Raw genomic sequence first — 22,592 nt, forward strand, 5'->3', positions numbered from 1 at the left:
TTGCTTATTCTTTTATGGGATGTGAGCTGGCAAACCCATACCTAAACAGGAATGTTGACCATTCCTAACCAGCCCTTGAACTGAGTGGCTTGCACTATTTTAGAGGGCAAGTAAGATCAACCACATTATTGTGGGTTAAGAGTGATATGTTGGCCAAGCAAGGTAAGGAAGACATATTTTCTTACCTAAAAACATTTCTGAATCCAGATGGATTTTTAGCCACAATCAATGATAGTTCCATGATCGCCATTAATTTACATCCCAGATTTATTCATTGAATTTATATTCCAAGAACTGCTGTGATTGAGTTTGAGCCCTTGTCACAAATACAGTGTTAACATGCACTTCTTGATTACTAGTCTAGCAACATTACCATGCTTTTACTGAAGTGAAAATAATTGTTCATGAATCAATTGGGAGACAGTGAGGTCTGCAGATGCTGGAGATAAGAGTTGACAGTGTGTTGCTGGAAAAGCGCAGTAGGTCAGGCAGCATCAAAGGAGCAGGAAAATTGATGTTTTGGGCCACAGCCCTTCATCAGAAATCCTGATGAAGGGCTCTGGCCTGAAACGTCAATTTTCCTGCTCCTCGGATGCTGCCTGACCTGCTGTGCTTTTCCACCAACACACTGTCAACTCTGTTCATGAATCAAGACAGTACTTAATCTAGTGTGGCATCAAGGGCCCTAATTTACCTTAAGTCAATAAATGCAGAGGAAAAACTCTCCATGACCAGAGAAAGTACAACAGATTTAAAATATAATCCACCGAGCCTGCACCATTTCCTAATCCTTAGTTAGACTTGCTACTTATTGCCTATGCATGGTATCTACCCCTCTGTTTGCCTTGTGTTCATATGTCTATCACGATATACCTATAAATATTAACATACCTGCTTCCACCACCTCTACTGGCAGTACATCCAAGCATCTACCAACATTTGTGTGAAAAAGTTTACCCGTGTACTTCTCCCCTGAAAGTTACTTCTCATCTTGAACTTGTGCCCTATTGTAGTTGATCTTTCCACCCTGGGGAAAAAGCCTCTGAAATCCACCCTATCTACACCCCTCATAATTTTGTAGGCCTCTATCAAGTTGCCCCTCAGCCTCTGTATTTCCAATGAAAACAATGAGTTTATCCAACCTCTCCTCATACGTAAAGCCCCCCCCCCCCCCCATAATAAGATCAGAAGTGGCAATGTTTGTAAATGATTGTGTAATGTTCAGTATCAATTGTGACTCTGTAGACAATTAAATAGCCAGAATCTACATGCAGCAATAATTGGATAATATTCAGGATCTGAGATGTGAAAAGTAAAACGTAACACACAACAAACAAGTGTTAAGCAACGATCATCTCCAATGAACAAATCTAACCATTTCTCGTGAATTTAATGGTATTATCACCACTGACTCCTGCAATATCAACATCCTGGAAGTTAGCATTGACCAGAAGCTGAACTGGACCAACCATGTAAATCATGTCGTCACCACACCTGGTCAGTTACTCAGAATTCTGCAGTATTTGACTTGCCACTTAACTCTTCAAAGGCAGTCCACTATCTACAAGATGCAAGTTGGGAGTGCAATAGAATACTGTCCAATTGTCTGGATCAGTGAAGCTACAACAACACTTAAGAACGTCTAATAGCATCCAGAGCAAAGAGGCCTTCTTGATTGACACCCAATTAACACCTTAAATGTTCACTCCCACCACCATCGATGAACAGTAGCAGCAGTGTGCACCATCTATTATACATGAAGCACAGCAGCAAACCCATTACATTTTCTTGGAAACAACCTCCCCTGCAGTCTCTGAGGCTGAGGAGTAACCTTATAGGGGGTTATGAAATCATGAGGGACATGGATCGGGGGAATAACTAAGGTCTTTCCCCCACAGTTGGGGAGTCAAGACTGGTGAGCATAGACTTAACGTGAGAGGGGACCTGAGGGGCAACATTTTCATGGTACATATATGGAATGAGCTGCCAGAGGAAGTGATGGAAGTTGGTACAATTACAATATTTAAAAGGCATCTGGATGGGTATACGAATAGGAAGGGTCTAGAGGGATATGGGCCAAATGCTGGCAAATGGGACTAGATTTATTTAGGATATCTAGTCATTATGGATGAGTTGGACTGAAAGGTCTGTTTCCGTGCTATATGGTTTTTTATTCTATGGCTCTAAATCCATGACCTGTTTCAGCTAGAAAGACAAAGGCATCAAATGCAAATTTCCCTCAAGTCACACAGCCTCCAGGCTTGGAACTATGTATCCAATCCTCCACTACCACCTGATTCCAAATCCTCGAACTTCTTTCCTAAAACCATTATGAATGTGTTATTATGGCACTACTGCAATTCACCACCATTTGATGCTCAAATCTTATAAACAATTAAGATAAAAAGAATGGTCAAATGGAAGTCTGCAAAGTGATTATGGCTCATCACAAATGAGTATGTGGATTTATTATTACATTCTTAAAATCACCACTAAAAAGAGCAACTGTTCTCAAACATGGTACTTATGGTGAAATGTGTGTACATAACAATGTTTTTCTGTAACAAGGCTAGAATTGGATAATTGAGAATTCATTGAATTCCCCTTTAATGTAGGCTTATTAACCAAGTTAATCCAATGATATGGTATGTTTTGAAGAGATATGAATAAAAGGAAAAATAACTTATCCTGTCATTGCTGAGGTTGTAGTTAAAACATAATGTGAGGGATAAGTGACCAAATCTTCAAATGGAATTGGCGTATTGGAAAGCTAGAATTAAAAAAAACAAGTTTCTGTGCTTAGTGAATAAAGACTGTTTTACTTTATAGAGCAATAAGATACATATCCAATTTGTGAAATGATAACAATCATGTATCATAGCACTATTGAACCTGCACATCAAGTGAGAAAAGAAGAAAATTCAATTTGTAAATTAACCAGCCTGAAATGACTCTTGAATAGAGAACTTTTTTTGCCCACTTGCAGATATGTGAAATAGATTCTGAGCAAAAGCAGTGAATCTGGTGTTAATCAACACCAAAAAGCACTGGATAAATAATTAGGTAGAAACATTTTCAAAAGCTATTGGAATAATTATTGTGAATATTGCTTTAATCAAAGCAATCTATCTTTTAAAAATTTCAGATAATTGAGTGATCAAGATTTCTTAAGAATATTCTTAATATTCAGAGAGAGATTATGCAGATAAAAAATTGAAGTAGAAAAATCTAAGGTTTATGTTGTCTGCCAAAGGAATGAACTTGATGAGCTGACTGGCCTTTGACTTCTGTGCTTTCCTAGTATTTCTACTGCTCAGAAAATTAGCATGTTAAACAAGAATTCTCAAACAAAATACAAAAAAATATCTATGATGTCATTGATAGTTGAGGCAAGGGAGTAAATTGAGTAATTACATGTTCCGATAATTGTGGACTGACCTCTCAATCATTTAAATAATTTCAAATTGATAATGAGTATCAAAATGTAAAATTTTAAAGTAATTTGAGAATTTGATCTTTTCTGAAAGATGTATATTTTATTGCCATCAAGAGGCAAAACATTTGTGCAGAGGCCTATTTAGAGTGAAATTAAAGCTCCAAAATTAGCTAATGAAATCAAGAAGTATATCAATAATTTTATTAAATCATCTTGATCAATTAGAACACCGAATTTCATTTTGCAATGTTATTATGCTAATTTCTGGACAATGATATTTTCTAATATTAAATTACATACACTAAATGTAAAAGTATAAAGAAGAACAGCAATCCTTAAAATGAGAAACATCTTCCTAAACATCAATACAACTTAACATTTTTGGAAGGATTGTATTAAAAAGATGATCTTATGAGGTAGAATGACTACTCTTTCCATCAAGACCGCATTAAATCAAGAGTGGCATCTTGTAAGAATGAAATCACTGGGAATTGCGGAAAAATGTTCCACAGTTCATACCGAGTTTGAGAGTTGTGTTTGGTACAGGCCAATTTTCTTAGTCCAAAACATCATTTGGGAGCAAAATCCTAATTCCAAATATTCTTATCCAACAGCTTAATCATCGATGATTTCATTGTAAAGACAAAAGTGGGGAAGGTTCGCTGATGATTGTTTAGTGTTCAGTTCCATTCACAACTCTTCAGACACTGAAACTTGCCCACTTGCCACACACTTTGTACACCATTCAGATTTGGGCTGATAACTGATAAATAATATATCCGTCACACAATTGGTAATCGGTGACCACCAGAGCAATAGAAAATCAAATCATTTTTCCTTACTATTCAATGGTGTTTCCATTCCAGAATTCCCCCACCAGTCACATTTTGGGGATTACCACAGCTAGATATTTTGCACAAAAACTGTCAGAAATTTGAAGAAGAAATACTGGAACTACAAGACAAGCCCAGTTTACACAATGCTTCATATTTGAAAGGAGAACAAATATTTAGACTGCTAGTTGGTTTTACTACACCAAAAGGAAAATGTAAGTGTAGAAATGCGGTAGTCTTAGAGTTTTTTATGAGTTTGGTTAATAGAAATAGATTTCCAAAACCTTGAATATAATCCATGATTGGTACGTTCCATAGAAACCACAGAAACAGCAAAAGTAGAAGCCACTTGGCCCTTCAAGCCTGCTGCACTATTCAATATAATTCGGGCTTGAACATCCAATTCAATATCCTGTTTCCCACTTTCTCCCCATACATTTTGATCCTTTTGGCCTCATAAACCTTTTCTAACTCCTTCTTGAAAACATTCTGTGTTTTGGCCTCAACCACTTCTGTGGCAGAGAATTCCAAAGTTCACCATTCTGTGGGTAAAGCATCTCAGTCATAAATGGCCTATGCTGTATTCTTAGCTAATAACTGTACCTCAGGAATATCCTTCCTATGTTTAGTCTGTTCTGTCCTGTCCGAATTTTATTGGTTTCTATGAGATCTCCTCCCTTATTCATCTCTCCTCCAGTGAATATATTCATAATCAATCTAGTATCTCTTCACATCTCTGTCCTGCCATCCTTGGAATCAATCTGATAATCCTTCATTGTACTCTGTCTGCAGCCAAGACATCCATCCTTCCTTAACTTATGAGACCAAACCTACGTACATTACTCCAGACGTGGTCTCGCCATGGCCCTGTATAGATTAGATTAGATTCCCTACAGTGCGGAAACAGGCCCTTCGGCCCAAAACGTCCACACCGACCCTCCGAAGAGCAACCCACCCTGAACCATTCCCCTACATATACCTAACCCTATGAGCAATTTAGCATGGCCAATTCACCTAACCTGCACATCTTTGGACTGTGGGAAGAAACCGGAGCACCCGGAGGAAACCCACACAGACACAGGGAGACTGTGCAAACTCCACACAGACAGTTGTCCGAGGCAGGAATTAAACCCAGGTCTCTCACGCTGTGAGGCAGCAGTGCTAACCACTGAGCCACTCTGCTGTATAACATCAGCAAAATATGTATTCCTGTGCTCAAATCCTTTTGCGATGAAAATCCAATATAAATTTTTTTTTTACTGCCTACTGCATGTCTGCATGCCTACTTTCAGCAACTAGTGTACAAGGACACCCAGGCCTCATTGCACCTCCTCCTTTCCCAATCTATCACCAATTTAAATAACAATCCTGTTTTTGCTACCAAGTAAATAACCTCACATTTATCCATATATGCTTCCTGTGCTATTCATTTGCCTACTCACTCTACATCTCCAAATTGTACTGAAGCATCTCTGAATGTTTATAACACACTCCTACCCAGCTTTGTGTTATCTACAAATTTGGAGATGTTACATTTTGTTCCGTTATCTGAATATATATTGTGAATAGCTGGAATCCATGCACTGATCCTGTTTATTCCAACTATTTTTTAATGTAAGCCAGCTCGTTCTCTATCTGTGTCATTACACCACTCCCATTTCCATGAGCTTTAATTTTATATGCCAATCTTTGATGTAGGACCTTGTCAAAAGACTTCAGAAAGTCCAAGTAAACCACATTTATGGAATCCCTCTTATCAATTCTAATAATTACATCTTCAAAATTCCAGTAGACTTATCAAGCATGGTTTCCCTTTTGTAAATCCATGCTAACTCCGTGTCATCATGTCACTGATTTCCATGTGCCGTGCTATTAAATCTTTTACAATTGGCTCTAGCACTTTCCCTACTACTGATGTCAAGCTAACAATTCTATAATGCCCTGTTTTTTTTTATCTATCTGTATCTTTTTTTAAATAACTGCATTTCAATTCATGCGAACCAATTCAGAGCCTATAGAATTATGAAAGTTGATCACCAATGCATCCAGTATTTCTTGGATCACTTCCTTAAGTACTTTGGTGGGGTGTACATTATTGGGCTCTGGGAATTTATTAGCCTTTAATCCCATCAAGTTCCCCTGAACATAATTTTCATACTGACGCTGAGTTCTTTCAGTTCCTCCTCCTCACTAGACCCTGTATTCCCCAATATGTTACAGCTTAATTTATGCCTTTTGTGAAGGCAGAATGGAAGTACATACTTAATTGATCTGCTATCACTTTCTTCCCCATTATAACGTCTCCTGTTTCTAATGCTAAGGCCCCTTCATTTGTCTTCACTTATCTTTTTCTCTTCACACTCCTATCAAAGCTTTTACAAGGAGTTTTTATGATCACAGGTTTATTCTCATACGCTGACTACCTACCAACGAAGAAGCAGCGCTCCAAAAGTGAGTACTTCCAAATAAACCTGTTGGACTATAACTTGGTGTTGTATACTTCTTAAATAAAATTCATGGCCTTGTTGCTTGTCTTTTTAACATTTAGTCCTGTTTGCATTATTTTGCACTGTAACCCTTTTGGATTCTTGAATTTGGAACTACTGCTTGTCACTTCTTTACTTCCAATTCTGTACTTTGCTTTTGCTCTTGTTTCAATTTCTTCTCTACCTCTTTAGGTTCTGATTCACCTGTTATTTTAGTTGAAAGCTTCTCCAACATGAGAGCAAACCACCACCTGAGCATCGGTTCTAGTCCTGCCCAGATGCAACTAGTCCAGCCTGTACCGGTCCCACCTCCCTCAGCCCCAATGTCCCAGGTATCTGAAACCCTTCCCCTTGCATTAGTTCTTCAAACATGTATCCATCTGATAGGTCCTGCTCTTTCTACTGTGACTAGCACATGGCACCGGTAGCAATCCTGAAATCACTGCCTTTTGAGGTTCTGTTTTTTAACTTGCCTCCTAACTCCCTATGTTCTACTTATAAGACTTTTTTTTTAAACCTATTTCATTGGTACTATGTGTACCACAACCACTGGCGCTCTCACTCCAGAATTAACATTGGACCCTCCTCAACATCTTTGAAACTGGCACCTAAGAGGCAACTTACTATCCTGAAGTCTTGTTTACAACCACAAAAACATCTATCTCATCTCCTTGCAATTGAATCCCCTATTACTATATCCTTCCCATATTACATAGAACATAGAACAGTACAGGCCCTTCAGCCCTTGATGTTGTGTCAGCCTTTCATCCTATTCTAAGATCAGACCAGCCTACATACCCTTCATAGTACTAACTTCTATGTGCCAATCCAAGAGTCGCTTGAATGTCCCCAATATATCTGACTCTACTACCACTGCTGGCAGTGCATTCCATGCACCCACCATTCTCTGTGTAAAGAACGTACTTCTGATAGCTCCCCTAAACCTTCCTCCAATTACTTTAAAATAATGCCCCCTTGTAATAGACATTTCTGCCATGGGAAAAGTCTCTGTCTATACACTCTAGCTATGCCTCTCAACATCTTGTACACCTCTATCAAGTCACCTCTCATCCTTCTTTACTCCAATGTGAAAAGCTATAGCTCCCTCAACTTTTCTTCATAAAACATAGCCCTCCTGTCCAGGCAGCATCCTAATAAATCTCCTCTGCACCCTCTCTAAAGCTTCCACATCTTTCCTATAATGAGGCAACCAGAAATGAACACAATATTCCGAGTGTGGTCTAACCAGGATTCTGTAGAGCTGCAGCAAAACCTCACAGCTCTTAAACTCAATTGCCCTGCCAATGAAAGCCAACTCACCATATGCCTTCTTAACAACTCTATCAACATGGGTGGCAACTCTGAGGGATCTGTGGACATGGACCCCAAGATCCCTCTGTTCTTCAACATTGCCAAGAATCCTGCCTATAACCCTGTATTCTGTATTCAAATTCACCCTTCCAAAGTGAATGGCTTTACACTTCGCCAGGTTGAACTCCATCTGCCACTTGTCAGCCCAGTTCTGCATCCTGTCGATGTCTCCTTGCAACCTACAACAGCCCTCTACACTATCCACAACTCCACCAATCTTTGTGTCATTGTAACCCTTTAAAGCCCTGTCTGATCCTTGCTTCCTCAACCTTAAGTAAGCTTCCTTCTTCCTCTTAACTAGATGTTCCACATCCCTTGTCACCCAAAGTTCTTTCAACCTACCATCGATTCCTTGCCTCAGTGGAACAAACCTGTCCAGCACCATCAGCAGTTGCTTCCTAAACAACCTCCATATTTATGTTGTGTATTCCCCTAAAAAATGTCTGTTCACAATTTAGGCACCCCAGTTCCTGCCTAAAAGCATTGTAATTCCCCCTCCCCCAATTCATACTGTCTCCATGAGTATAATACAGACCAAGAAACCTGAAACCTGGTATGGTTCGTTGCCAAGCACCAAATCCAATATGGCCTCCCTCTGGTCAGCCTATCTACATATTGTGTCAGGAATCATTTCTGGACAGACCTGACAAAAACTACTCCCCCTTAAGAATCCTTCTCCAGCTTTCTCATTTCCCCTCCCCCCACCTTTATCTCAGTCCCAACCCTGGGACTCAGCACCACCTTCTTGACCTGCAATCTTCTTCCCGACCTCTCTGCCCCCACCCCCTCTCTGGCTTATCACCCTCACCTTAACCTCCTTCCACCTATCACATTCCCAACGCCCCTTCCCCAAGTCCTCCCTACCTTTTATCTTAGCCTGCTTGGCACACCCTCCTCATTCCTGAAGAAGGGCTTATGCCCGAAACGTTGATCCTCCTGCTCTTTGGATGCTGCCTGACCTGCTGCACTTTTCCAGCAACACATTTTTCAGCTCTGATCTCCAGCATCTGCAGTCCTCACTTTCTCCTGGCATCCCAGAGGCAGCATACCACATGGGAGTCTCACTCATGATCACAGAATCTCCTGTCTGTCCCTCTCAAGGTTCAATCTCCTATTGCTACTGCTCTCCTATTCTTCCCCCTTCCCTTCTGAATCACAGAACCAGGCTTAGTGCCAGAAACCTGGCTGCTATGGCTTGCCCGTGGTAGATTTCCCGCCCCCCCCCCTTCCTCCTCCTCCTCCAAACCCCACCCCCCCCTCCCCCAACAATATCCAAAATGGTACACTTCTTATTGAGGAGAACAGCCACAGGGGGTCTCTGCACTGTCTGCATATTCCTTTTCCCTTATCTGACAGTCGCCCAGCTACCTTTGCCTTGTAACTTGGGTGTGACTATCCCTCTATAACTCCTCTCTATCATCCCCTCAGCTTCCTTTATTCCTCCTTTCCCCATTCAACATGGCTAACCGCGGTATAATGGATTTGGCTGTTGCAACATTCCTCTGAGAAGCCATTCCCCTAATAGTATCCAATGTGGTTAAACTTTTTGCAGGAAAATAGACAATAGGTGCAGGAGTAGGCCATTCTGCCCTTCGAGCCTGCACCACCATTCAATATGATCATGGCTGATCAGTATCCTGTTCCTGCCTTATCTTCATAACCCTTGATTCCACTAGCTTTGAGAGCTCTATCCAACTCTTAAATGAATCCAGAGACTGGGCCTCCACTGCCCTCTGGGGCAGAGCATTCCACACAGCCACCACTCTCTGGGTGAAGACGTTTCTCCTCATCTCTACCCCGTATTTTTAAGCTGTGTCCTCTGGTTCGGCACTCACCCATCAGCGGAAACATGTTTCCTGCCTCCAGAGTGTCCAATCCTTTAATAATCTTATGCGTCTCAATCAGATCCCCTCTCAGTCTTCTAAACTCACGGGTATACAAGCCCAGTCGCTCCAGTCTTTCAGCATAAGGTAGTCCCGCCATTCCAGGAATTGACCTCATGAACCTACGCTGCACTCCCTCAATAGCTAGAATGTCTTTCCTCAAATTTGGAGATCAGAACGGCACACAGTACCCCAGGTGTGGTCTCACCAGGGCCCTGTACAGCTGCAGAAGAACCTCTTTGCTTCTATTCTCAATCCCTCTTGTTATGAAGGCCAGCATGCTATTAGTCTTCTTCACTACCTGCAGTACCTGCATGCTTACCTTCATTGACTGGTGTACAAGAACACCCAGATCTCTTTGTACTGCCCCTTTACCTAAATTGATTCCATTTGGGCAGTAATGTGCCTTCCTGTTCTTGCCACCAAAGTGGATAACCATACATTTATCCACATTAAACTGCATCTGCCGTGCATCTGACCACTCACCTAATCTGTCCAAGTCACCCTGTAATGTCCTAACATCCTCATCACATTTCACCCTGCCACCCAGCTTAGTATCATCAGCAAATTTGCTAATGTCATTACTAATACTATCTTCTATATCATTAACAAATACTGTAAAAAGCTGCAGTCCCAGCACTGATCCCTGCGGTACCCCACTGGCCACTGCCTGCCATTCCGAAATGGAGCTGTTTATCACGACTCTTTGTTTCCTATCAACCAACCAACTTTCATTCCAAGTTAGTACCTTGCCCCCAATACCATGCACCCTAAGTTTGCTCATTAACCTCCTATGTGGGACTTTATCAAAAGCTTTCAGAAAGTCCAGGTACACTACATCTAGTAGATCTCCCTCGTCATTCTTCAGAGTTACATCCTTAAAGAATTCCAGAAGATTAGTCAAGCATGAATTCCCCTTCATAAATCCATGCTGACTCTGACCTATTCTGTTACTACTATCCAGATGTATCATAATTTCATCCTTTATAATAGACTCCAGCATCTTTCCCACCACTGAGGTCAGACTAACTGGTCTATAATTTCCTGCTTTCGCTCTCCCACCTTTCTTAAAAAGTGGTACAACATTAACCACCCTCCAATCTGCAGGAACTGATCCCAAATCTATCGAACTCTGGAAAATAATCGCCAACGCATCCACGATTTCTCGAGCCACCTCCTTCAGTACCCTGGGATGTAGACCATCAGGCCCCGGGGACTTATCAGACCTAACAGTCTCTCCAACACCAATTCCTGGCAAATATAAATTCCCTTAAGTTCAGGTCCTTCAGCCCTGAATGGGCTGAATTGCCCAGGTTCCAGTTGGTATGTGGTATGACCATCTGATTATAGGCAATTTCAAGACACCAACAAAATATTGGGCTCAACATCTCTGAACCAAGGCTAAATATGTCATGGAAGACTAAAATTGTCATTGTTTTATTTTAATTCAAAATATGTTTAAAATAACTTTGAAGAGATGCTAGAAGCATTTTGAGAGATGACATCTCTGTGAGGCATTGTATTTTTTTCCATGTTAGAATGTTTTATGTGGAAGACATATTGTTTTAAAAATCAGGGTATTCAATTTTTGAGGAAAATAAACACTTCTTTAAAAAGTGAATAATCTTTTTAAAAATTCAACATAAGAATGATTCCAGAGATGAGGGGCTTGTCATATGAGGAGCAGTTGAGGATTCTGAGTCTTTACTCAAGGGAATTTAGAAGGATGAGGGGGTGATCTCATTGAAACTTAGAGAGGCATGGATCCAGTGGATGTGGGGAAGATATTTCCAGTAGTAGAATAGATTAGGATTGAAGGGCTCAGCCTCAATGATGAGATAACTCTTTAGAACTAAGATGAGGAGGAATTTCTTCAGCCAGAGGTGGTTGATCTGTGAAACTGACTGACTGCCACAGAGGACTGTGGAGGCCAAGTCTTTGAGTGTATTTAAGACCGAGATTGCCTCATGTGCTAACAAAATTGAACTGGGACTTCGATGTTGTGTCCATTTCTGAGACATGGATATGGAAAGGACAGGAATGGTTGTTGCAGGTTCCGGGGTTTAGGTGTTTCAGTAAGATCAGGGAAGGTGGTAAAAGAAGGGGAGATGTGTCACTGTTAGTCAAGGACAGTATTACAGAAAGGCAGAAGGATGTTTGAGGACTCATCTACTGAGGTAGTATTGGCTGAGTTTAGAAACAGGAAAGGAGAGATCACCATGTTGGGAGTTTTCTATCAGCCTCCAAATATTTCCAGAGATGAAGAGGATAGGATAGCAAAGATGATTCTGGATAAGAGCGACAGCAACAGGGGTAGTTGTTATGGGGGATTTTAACTTTCCAAATATTGAATGGAAACACTATAGTTTGAGTACTTTTAGATGGGTCAGTTTTTGTCCAATGTGTGCAGGAGAGTTTCCTGACAGTATGTAGGTATTTCTGAGGAAGTGCTTAAGCCCGAAACATTGATTCTCCTGCTCCTCAGACACTGCTAGACCTGCTGTGCTTTACCAGCACCACACTCTTGACACAATATGTAAATGGGCCAACAAGGAGTGAAGCCACTTTGGATTTGGTATTGGGTAATGAACTAGGCCAGGTGTTCGATTTGGAGATAGGTGAGCACTTTGGTGATAGTGACCACAATTCAGTTACGGTAACTTTAGCGATGGAAAGGGATAGGTATATAATGTTGGGGAAGAGTTATAGCTGGGGGAAAGGCAATTATGATGCATTTAGGAAAGATTTATGTTGTATAGGATGAAGAAGGAAACTGCAGAGGATGGGCACAATTGAAATGTGGAGCTTGTTCAAGGAACAGTTACTGCATGTCCTTGATAAGCATGTATCTGTCAGGCAGGGAGGAAGTGGTCCAAGCGAGGGAACCGTGGTTTACTAAAGAAGTTGACTCTCTTGTCAAGAGGAAGAAGGAGGCTTATATAAAGATGAGACGTAAAGGCTCAGTTAGGGCACTTGAGAGTTATAAGTTAGCCAGGAAGGACCTAAAGAGAGTGTGAAGAAGAGCCAGGAAGGGACATGAGAAGTCTTTGGCAGGTAGGATCAAGGAAAACCTAAAGCTTTCTGTAGGTATGTCAAGAATAAATAGGGTAAGATTCGAGCCAGTCAAGGACAGTAGTGGGAAGTTGTGCGTGGACTCTGAGGAGATAGGAGAATATTTTTTGTCAGTATTCACACAGGAAAAAGATAATATTGTCAGGGAGAATACTGAGATACAGGCTATTAGACTAGATGGGATTGAGGTTCACAAGGAGGAGGTGTTAGCAATTCTAGAAAGTGTGAAAATAGATAAGTCCCTTGGGCCAGATCAGATTTATCCTAGGATTCTCTGAGAAGCTAGGGAGAAGATTGCAGAGCCTTTGGCTTTGATGTTTATGTCGTTATTGTCTACAGGAATAATGCCGGAAGACTGGAGGATAGCAAATGTTGTCCTCTTGTTCAAGAAGGGGAGTAGAGACAACACTGGTAATTATAGACCAGTGAGCCTTATTAAAAGGCACCTGGATGGGTTCATGAATGGGAATGGTTTAAAAGGATTTGGACCAAATGCTGGTAAAAAGGACTAGATTAATTTTGGGATATCTGGTCGGCATGGATGAGTCAGACTAATGGGTCTGTTTCCGTACTGTTCAACTCTAACTCTGGTAAGGAGATCCAGGATTACAGGGAGACAGCAGGAGAATGGGATTGAGAAACATTTTAGCCAAGATGGAATGGCAGAGCAGACTCTCTGGAACAAAGGGCCTCATTCTGTTGCAGTATCTTATGGTCTTATATCTTACGATCAAGCAATGTAATAATATAAAATCGAGGAGCACCTTTTAGGCTTTACAGTCCATCAAGTTTGTTCCACCATTCAATAACATGTTGGATGAACCTCTCTGAACTTCACTTTTACACCTTATTATCTGTTAAACTCATAAACTTATTTAAAATCTAAGTGACATCTTTCTAACTTTGTATAGGTTATAGTTGTGGACCTTTATCTTTTTAAAGTGGCAAATATAAGTAACCGAATTGAAATATTCTTTAAAAGTTTTCACAGAAAGTTACTAGATTGCATTATATTGTGTTTGAATCATATATTTTGCAGTCAATGGAATCAGGATTTCCAATCCCAGCACAATTTACAACCATATGAACTTAGCCTTTGATTATATAATTGTACCAAGACACACGACAATCTTCTTTAAAGACAGAGGAGAATGAAAGACGTATTGAATGAGGAAGTAGATTGAGAGCTACCAAGACAAAACTTCAAAATGATCAAGTACAAAAGGAGGAGAGAAATGAATACAATAACTGTACCCTAGAGAAAAGGTATTAGGGAAACTAATGGGGCTAAATATCACTAAGTCCCCTGAACCTGACAGGATGCATCCTAGGTTTTTAAATGAAGTACCTTTTGCAGGTGCTGAATGCATTGGTAGTAATCTTCCAAGAATCCTTAAATTCTAGAAAAGTCACAAAGAATTGGAAAAAGGGAAGGAAACATAAACCAGATAACTATACACCTTTTAGATTAATGCCTGTTGTTGGGAAAATATTAGAATCTATAAGGATGTAATAGTGCATTTACAAATGCATAACATGGTCAAGAAGAGTCAGCATAGCTTCATTAAGGGAAATCATGCCTGACAACTTTACCAGAATTCTTTGAGGAAATAACAAGCAGGATAGATAAAGGGGAAGCAGTGCATGTAATATATGTGGATTATTAGAAAGCATTTGGTTACGTCTTCTTAAGAAAAGTTCATGGTATTTGGGGTAACATTAGCATGCATAGAGAATTGGTTAAGTAATAGAAGGTCAAGAGTGGGATAAAGGGAGCATTTTCAGGATAGCAATCTGTAAATTCTAGAGTTACTGTTGGCGTGTGGTATGCATAGATTACCAGAGGCATTTGACACAGTGACACACAACAGTCTTGACCAAAGTTATAGTTTATGGTATAAGAGTGACATTGTCAACATGGTTACAAAATTATCTGGGTGATAGGAAACAGACATTACTGGTCAACGGACATATTTCAGGCTGGAAGAAGGTTTATAGCGGAGTTTCTGTGGGGTGGATATTGGGACCCTTGCTTTCCTGATATATATTAATCATAGAACCCCTACATGTTGGAAGGAGGCCATTTGGCCCATCAAGTCTACACTGACTCCCCTGAAGACCCATCCACACCTAGCCCCACTCCCTATCCCTGTAACCCTGCACTTACCATGGCAAATCCAACTAACCTCCACATCTTTGGACTGTGGAAGGAAACCAGAGTACCTGGCGAAAACCCACGCAGACACTGTGAGAACTTGCAAACTCCAAGGCTTGAATCAAACCTGGGTCCCTTGCACTGTGAAGCACCAGTGCTAACCAGTAGCCACCATGCCCTTTGCCTATTCTGAGTCTTGGTGCACAGAGGACAATGTCAATGTTTACAAATTACTTGGAAGAATTGTAAACTTTGAGGATTAGGGACAGCAACATTGTTCAGGAGATTCAAATCATGATACTAAAAAAACACATGCTGCAAAGTTTTATGCTACACCCAGAAGAGAAGATATGCTGTCATATCAGGTGATGAAGTAATGTTGAGCTAGGAGTAAGATGCCTCAAGATGCCTTATTTTGCCTCGAGATGTACACTATCATTGCTAAAAGGAGTACATGAAATTCCTCATGAGCCAAAAGGTATCATATCAAAGACCTCAGCAAATGAATGAAATATAGGGGCTGAATCTAAGCTGGCATCTAACAATCCAAAAATCAGAGCCAGCAATGCTTTGTGGTTCTTTTTGTGGCTTTCTGTTGACCTTTCAAGCTTTCCCAATCTTCTCGCTTCCCATTGATCTTGGCCACTTTGTATGCCTTCCCTTTCAATTTGATAGCCTCCCTTATTTCCTTAGACCCCACCCCTGAAAGATTACCCCTTTCCTTACAGTCCTTCCTTTTCACTGGAATGTACTTTAGCTGACCACTTTGAAAAGTTGCTTTAAAAGTCCCCCACTGCTCGTCAACTATCCCACTATAAAGTCTTTGTTTCCAGTCTACTTTAGCCAACTCCTCCCTCACCTATTGCAGTCTCCCTTGTTTAAGCACAGGACCCTGATGTTGGATTTTATCTTCACCCTCTCCATCTATATTCTAAATTCAACCATACTATGATCACTCCTTCCAAGAGGATCCCTAACTATTAGGTTATTAATTATTGTCTCATTACACAGAACCAAATCTAGGATAGCTTGCTCTTTCATGGGTTCCATTGCATACTGTTCAAGAAAACTATCGCAGATACATTCAATGAACTCGTCCTCAAGGCTACCTTTACCAAGCTGGTTCGACCAATCAACATGTAGATTAAAATCCCCCATGATAATTGCTGTACCATTTTTACGGGCGTCAGTTATTTCTTTTGTTTATTGCCTGCCCCAATGTAATGTTATTATTTGGTGGCCTATTGACAGTCATCTTAAAATCAAGAGAGAAAAACACTTCCAGAGGGAACAACCTTTCCTCATCTAGTATGATTATCAGTATGTGACCCGATTACAGCATGAGAGGAAGCCATCAAAACAGGAAGATTTTATGATTTAGTGACAGCGCATGAAATTGGAAATCAGTTTGGAAAACTGACTTGTGATTTGAAATTGTATGATTTTTAATTTGGGAAATAGAAAATGTTGGTACATCTAGCTATAATGTTTTATATGTCTTGATCATGTTCAAAGCTAAAAGGATGTACACTGAACTTTGCCCTTGTGGTGTTGAAGTTCCCATTGTGTTGTTTGCAATTATAGATTTTATCTAACATACAAGTGTTCATTTGTGTAATACCAAAAATATCTTGGATTCTTTTTATCATAAAGAAGGGATTTCATAATGACTTGTATGTTAAATAACATACAATATTTGGATAAGCTACAGTAAAGTATACTTTCTACTTGGCAAGGAGTTACCTGTCATGGAGGTCCAAGGTCAATTGACACACATAATAGAGCAGCAGCAAAAATAATGCTGCATTGAAGCTTTGTTAAGACTTTGCTAATCTGTGATCGTGAGTGTGGTTCTTTCAATCTGGGATGTAACATTGACCAGTATTGTGACAATTCTGACAGGATGAGTACATTGGTAATCGAACTCTACGAGCCATACCAAAAGTCTAAATGTTTTATTTAATCACCAAAATGATCAATTTGCATCCTTTTATTACGATTACCTAGAACAGAAAGAGACTTGCAATAAGGTTTCTTTGATAAGCTCAAAAATAACTTACTTATTAAGAAAAAATGTATTCTTTAAGCAAGTGGTAAAGTGGGCTATTAATTAAACTACTATGCAAACTTAAACCATATTCTATAATCTTGTATACAAGCATCATTCATACATAAACTATACAGAACAGCTCTGCAAAAATGTCATGAGTTTGAAAAAAATGAGCAAAAAACCTTGTATCTTGAGGGTGAAAATTCAGATTGGGTTGATTACTCACCATTCTTTTGATTTCCTGTCAATGACATCTAGTTGTTGATAGTTGCAGACTGGTGGAATTTTGGACCAGATTTCAGATGCAGATGACAAATTAGTTGGGAGTCCTGATTACAATTTCAATTATCATTTTTTGCAAACTATTTCTGCGAGGGAAAGAGTGTTTTAGCTGGCTTTGCTTAAATATTTTTCCTCTTATTGACAGAGAGAGCACTGGTTCTCCTTGCATGCTTTCTCCACAATAGCTACAGCTAGCTGTGTACTGAAAGGCAATTTTTGTTCAAGGTTTTTCCTGAGCAAACTTCAGCACAATCCAAAAGTTTTTCCAAGTTTGTCCAATAACTTAAGGCATAAAATTATATCTTATCTTCTCTTAAAAGCTTTGGACACTCTTTCAAAATGCCAATCCTCCTTTGTAGAAAGTTGTTTCTAAGAAATCATTGATAAAAATATGTCTTCAAAATCTGTAATGCACAAAAAATTCAATGTGTCAGTTACCCACAGATTAGTTGTATACAGTTTATATATAAATAATAATCTGTAGTCCATCTACTAGAGCTTTTATGTCTTCAGTCCTGGGAATTGAGCCATTTGATCTGACTGATGGTGCTGACACTACCAAAATGTATTGAAGCAGATGTGTATTCTTGCAGTGACACTGGCACATACAGCACAGTGATTGGGCTTTTCTGCTCTTTGATTCAGATGCATAAGTTATGGAGACTTTTGAGACATTGCCTGACGTGAAGAAAAGACAGATTTATGAACCTCAAACCTTTCACTGCATGAAGCATTATGTAGTGATGCCAAATGGCACATTTCCCCCCAACTTATGACTTAGTTAAGGCAGGAATCAGATGGAAGCAAATATATTATCACTGATTTATGTAACTAATTGATTTAAATAACTTGTGTATCATGTGAAGCAATTATGCACAACAGATAAATTGGAGTCTTAAACTGCTGGAAGAGGAGATGGTAACATCAGATGACACTTTGTAAATAGCAGCTGTTTTAGATGTTGTGAGTGGACAATATCGCAGTATGAAACTTGACCCCACCTTACTATTAACTTGAGAACAGTTGATGTTCTTTGAATGATGCAATGGAGTTCAGGTACATGTAAGTTACATGTGAATAAAAATCAACAGTACATTTTAGACAATATTAAGCATGTGCATAAAGAGCTATATCATAGTGACATAAGATCACATTAATACTGAATCCTGACTGTAAGGTTCCAGAACTTGTCCTCTTAAAATATGGTTATGTTTAGTAAAGTATATCAGTATTAACTTACAAGAATAGGGTCTTCATTTTTGCGGCATTGTCAACTGACCCTCTATTTAAGGATGACATCTGTTCAGGGTCATGAGTTTCATAAGTTTTGAACTTGTGAATGAACAGACTGGTTCCGTATCCACAGATCTTTTGGCAGACACACAAGATGTTCCATGTGGTAATGGGATGTAGAAGCAAGATTTGTTCTCTTCTCATTCCTCATTGTTATCTCCCCACCTCATTATTAAGGTATTTGATCTGAAAGCATGATGTAACTTGGTAGACAATTTGTCCACACCTTGAAAAATGTATAGCAAATTCTTTTCAGTCATTTATATCAAAGCTGTCATTCTTTAAAGAGAGCTTCAGAATCTCAGTAGTATTTTCTTTCTCTGCTCCTGGATCACTGCCCACTTGAAAAATCAAGACGTGATGGGGGGGAGGGACAAATGCTTTTCAGCCATCCTGGCAGAGTCTAGCCAATTGTAGTTGGTTTCGCAGGAGATTTTCTTTGCCTGAACACAGCCAGATTTACAAGCAAAAGGACACTTGTGTTTGTTTGATGGTTCTACCTTTGAATCTAGAGAATGGAGTGGAGTCTTTGCTGGTGAAATGTTTCAACACTTTTTGTGATGCTAATACATAGTCCAGGTCTCATGCCTTTACAGGAGTGTGGTGACAACAACCATTCTATAATTTAGGAAAGTTGATTTGTGGAGATTTTTGTTGTCAAATGTACACAATTTTTATTCATTCACAGGATGTGGGCATCACTCACTTGGTCAGCATTAATTGCCCATCTCTAATTGCCCAGAGGCACTTCAGAGTCACCTGCTGTGGGTCTGGAGTCATGTGTCAGCTAACCAGGTAACACAGTTGCCTTCCCTAAAGGATGTTAGTGAACCAGTTGGGCTTTTTCCTAACAATCAACAATGGTTTCATGTTTGTCATTCAACTATTAATTTCAGATTTTTATTGAATTCAAATTCTACCATGATTCAAACTCAGGTCCCTAGACCATTGCCTAGGTCTCTGGATTAATAGTCTAACAATAATATCACAAGGCCATTGCCTCCACTCCCTGTTTATCTTGGTATAGTTTGTACAAGGCTGAGTTGTTGCCCCTGATCTGACATTGGATTTTCTTTTGAGAGAGGTAGTTGCCAGGGTATGGGAAGTTATCAAAGTAATTCAAAGTGTCTGTTTTAACTTATATGGGAAATAAAATATTTGACTAACTCGGTCGGGTTGAATGTGTTTTTTTTTTATCCTGGCAACGTCTAAGGACAGACTATGCAGAACTGAAGAGGTTGAGAAAGCTTGCAAATCTGGTGCAGAATTGGTGATAACCCCACAGTCGGCAACGTACTGGAGGTCATATATGTTTACGGTGGTCATTTTAGTTTGGCACAGACAGGACTGAAGTTAAAGAATTTTCCACCTAGGCAATATTTAATATTCACACTAAAGAGAAGTTGAATTTCACGGTGAACAAGCACTGTCTAGTAGATTTTAAATATATGCAGACTGTCTCATTTTGCTTAACACTGAATTTTAAAGGTAACTGTTTCAGATCTCCCACTAACTGTTTCAGATCTCCCACTTAAGACAAAATGCAAAGAAATTACCATGAAAGCATTGCAAGATTATATTAGAGTTTATTAGACATTCAAATCTCTATAGAAGATTCATTGAGTCTCTCAATTTACTGAATAAAGTATGGTTAGGCCTATTAATGTAATGAAAAGCTCCCTGTGTCATATTCAGCATGTACCTTTAACTTACATAGCAATAAATATTATGTCAGATATTCCTATGAAGATCGAAAACCACACTCTGTTTCTGGCAGGATTTCCTCTGTCACTGGAAGTAGGTGATACAGGACAAAGTGTGTCAGGATTTTCCCCACTATGGACTACAGGAAAGTACCTTGATAGTTTCTGCAGTGTGATTTATCTTCCTTTTTGAAGATAATTACAAATATTTAAATCACAGAAGAGTTCTCTTTCTTTCCAAATCTGCAGGGTGATAACATGAATCTAGATGTGAGCAGAAGCTTACAGCTTTGAAGACCTCAGCTGGAACATCATCAGGTCCACAGGCTTTGAACTTTTTTATGCATTTGATTGGTTGTTGAAGCTCTCCAACTAAAGTAAGTTGACTCTTTGATTCTACCACTGAGTACTGGGGAATAGCTTCTGAAGGGTACAAGCTGACAGTGTGGATTTATGGTTGAGGATTTGGAAATGAATTTCCAGCACTGATGGATGGCAATGTCATAATCAAGAAGAGAGACACTTACCTGTGAACAAGGGGATTTTGTCTATCTGGCCCTTATGGCTTCAAAAAAGCTTTGCATGTTAGGACAGATACTGTTGAATCTTGTCTTACCACTCGCCTTTATTGTCCAAATTTGTCTTTGGGTCTCAGTCTTCAAGTGATGGAATGCTGTCTTCTTGACAAATGACATTGGGTTGTCTTGCCAAGCAATGAAAGCTGTTCACTTTTGTTCCAGCAGGCAACATATTTCAGCATAGTTTTTCAATCCTGATAACAACAATGATGTTTGTACCTAATGATCTGGTCACAGTGATCCCACTGTTCTAAAATTTGAGTTGGATGTGTGAAAATTTTCCAGACTGGTTATGAGTTCCTTTCGAAATTCCTGTATCTGATCAACATGCTTTAATCCTAACACATTGTTGTTTCTCCTCTTTGGAGATTTGTTTGTTGTAATTTCTCTGTGCTAGGTGGATGTTAATTACCAATCAAATAAATCAAAACTTTATCCAATAGCTATCAGGCCCCTGCACAGATAAAGTGACACAGACATTGCTTAGATCTTTGGCTTAAGCAATGACATAATGGAGGAAGTGGCAATGCTTTGATCCAACATCCTTTCATGTTTTGTATTTGTCCTTCTCGTGAAAGATTATGTTTGTTATTTTGAGGCTATGCTGAGCACACTAGTCAGCAGGAGGATAACATCCACACTGATTTTTCCCATGTTGTTTTCCCCAATGGTTCCTCTCCAAACAGGAGAATCACAAACAACTCTGGCAGTAAAGTTATCCAGAAAGTTCTGAAACAAACAAACAACAGACATTGCTGGGGAAACTCAGTAAGTCTGATGACATCTGTGGAGATAAAACAGAATTAGCTTTTTGAGTTCCAGTGACCCTCCTTCAAAGAAGGATAGCTTTTTTTTCTTTTGAGATAGTGGTGAGGACTCCATCAAGGTCAGAAAAAAGCATCCCATTTCCACCTGCATTTGCTTCCCAGGCAATGATAAAGCGCATAGATTCTACATGTTATCCAAAAGACCTGAAAAGGCTGTGACAGATGAATGTATTAAGTAAGAGACTTCTCAGGCCTGGTGGGGAAAGGGAGGAGACGTCAAGTAATAAGTTCAAGGTTCATGGTTATATGCCAATGGTTGAAAGGAGCACTGTAAAACAACCTGAGGGAGATGTGGAGTAAAAGGTTTGTTTTACTTTATTCTAAGATTAGCTGCCAAGTTTGTGTGTATGGAACTATGTCATGATGTCAGATCACACTATACAAGTCTCCATCTGTAGTGTTCCAGAAGTCCGGTCCCTTTTAAATTTTTCCCTCTCGCCTTTAACCTATGCCCTCTAGATTTGGACTCCCAACCCTGGGAAAAAGACATTGAGTATTCACCCTATCAATGCCCCTCATATATTTATAAATCTCTAAGGTCATGCTTCAGCTTCTCATGCTCCTGAGGAAACAGCTCCAGCCTATTCAGCCTCTCCCTATAGCTCCAACCTCCAACCCTAGCA

General features: G+C 39.7%; 1 protein-coding gene across 1 annotated transcript in view; it reads left to right on the plus strand.

Annotated features, from left to right (window-relative positions):
* The window catches only part of LOC140481931 (zinc finger protein Helios-like), a 239,411-nt gene that overhangs the window by 4,564 nt on the left and 212,255 nt on the right, over positions 1–22,592 (plus strand). Inside the window, exon 2 of the mRNA XM_072578632.1 lies at positions 20,814–20,941. The gene's annotated coding sequence lies outside the window, so the exon portion shown is untranslated. The remainder of the gene's footprint in view (positions 1–20,813; positions 20,942–22,592) is intronic.

Source organism: Chiloscyllium punctatum, chromosome 10 (genome assembly GCF_047496795.1).
Source record: "Chiloscyllium punctatum isolate Juve2018m chromosome 10, sChiPun1.3, whole genome shotgun sequence".
Lineage (NCBI taxonomy): Eukaryota > Metazoa > Chordata > Chondrichthyes > Orectolobiformes > Hemiscylliidae > Chiloscyllium > Chiloscyllium punctatum.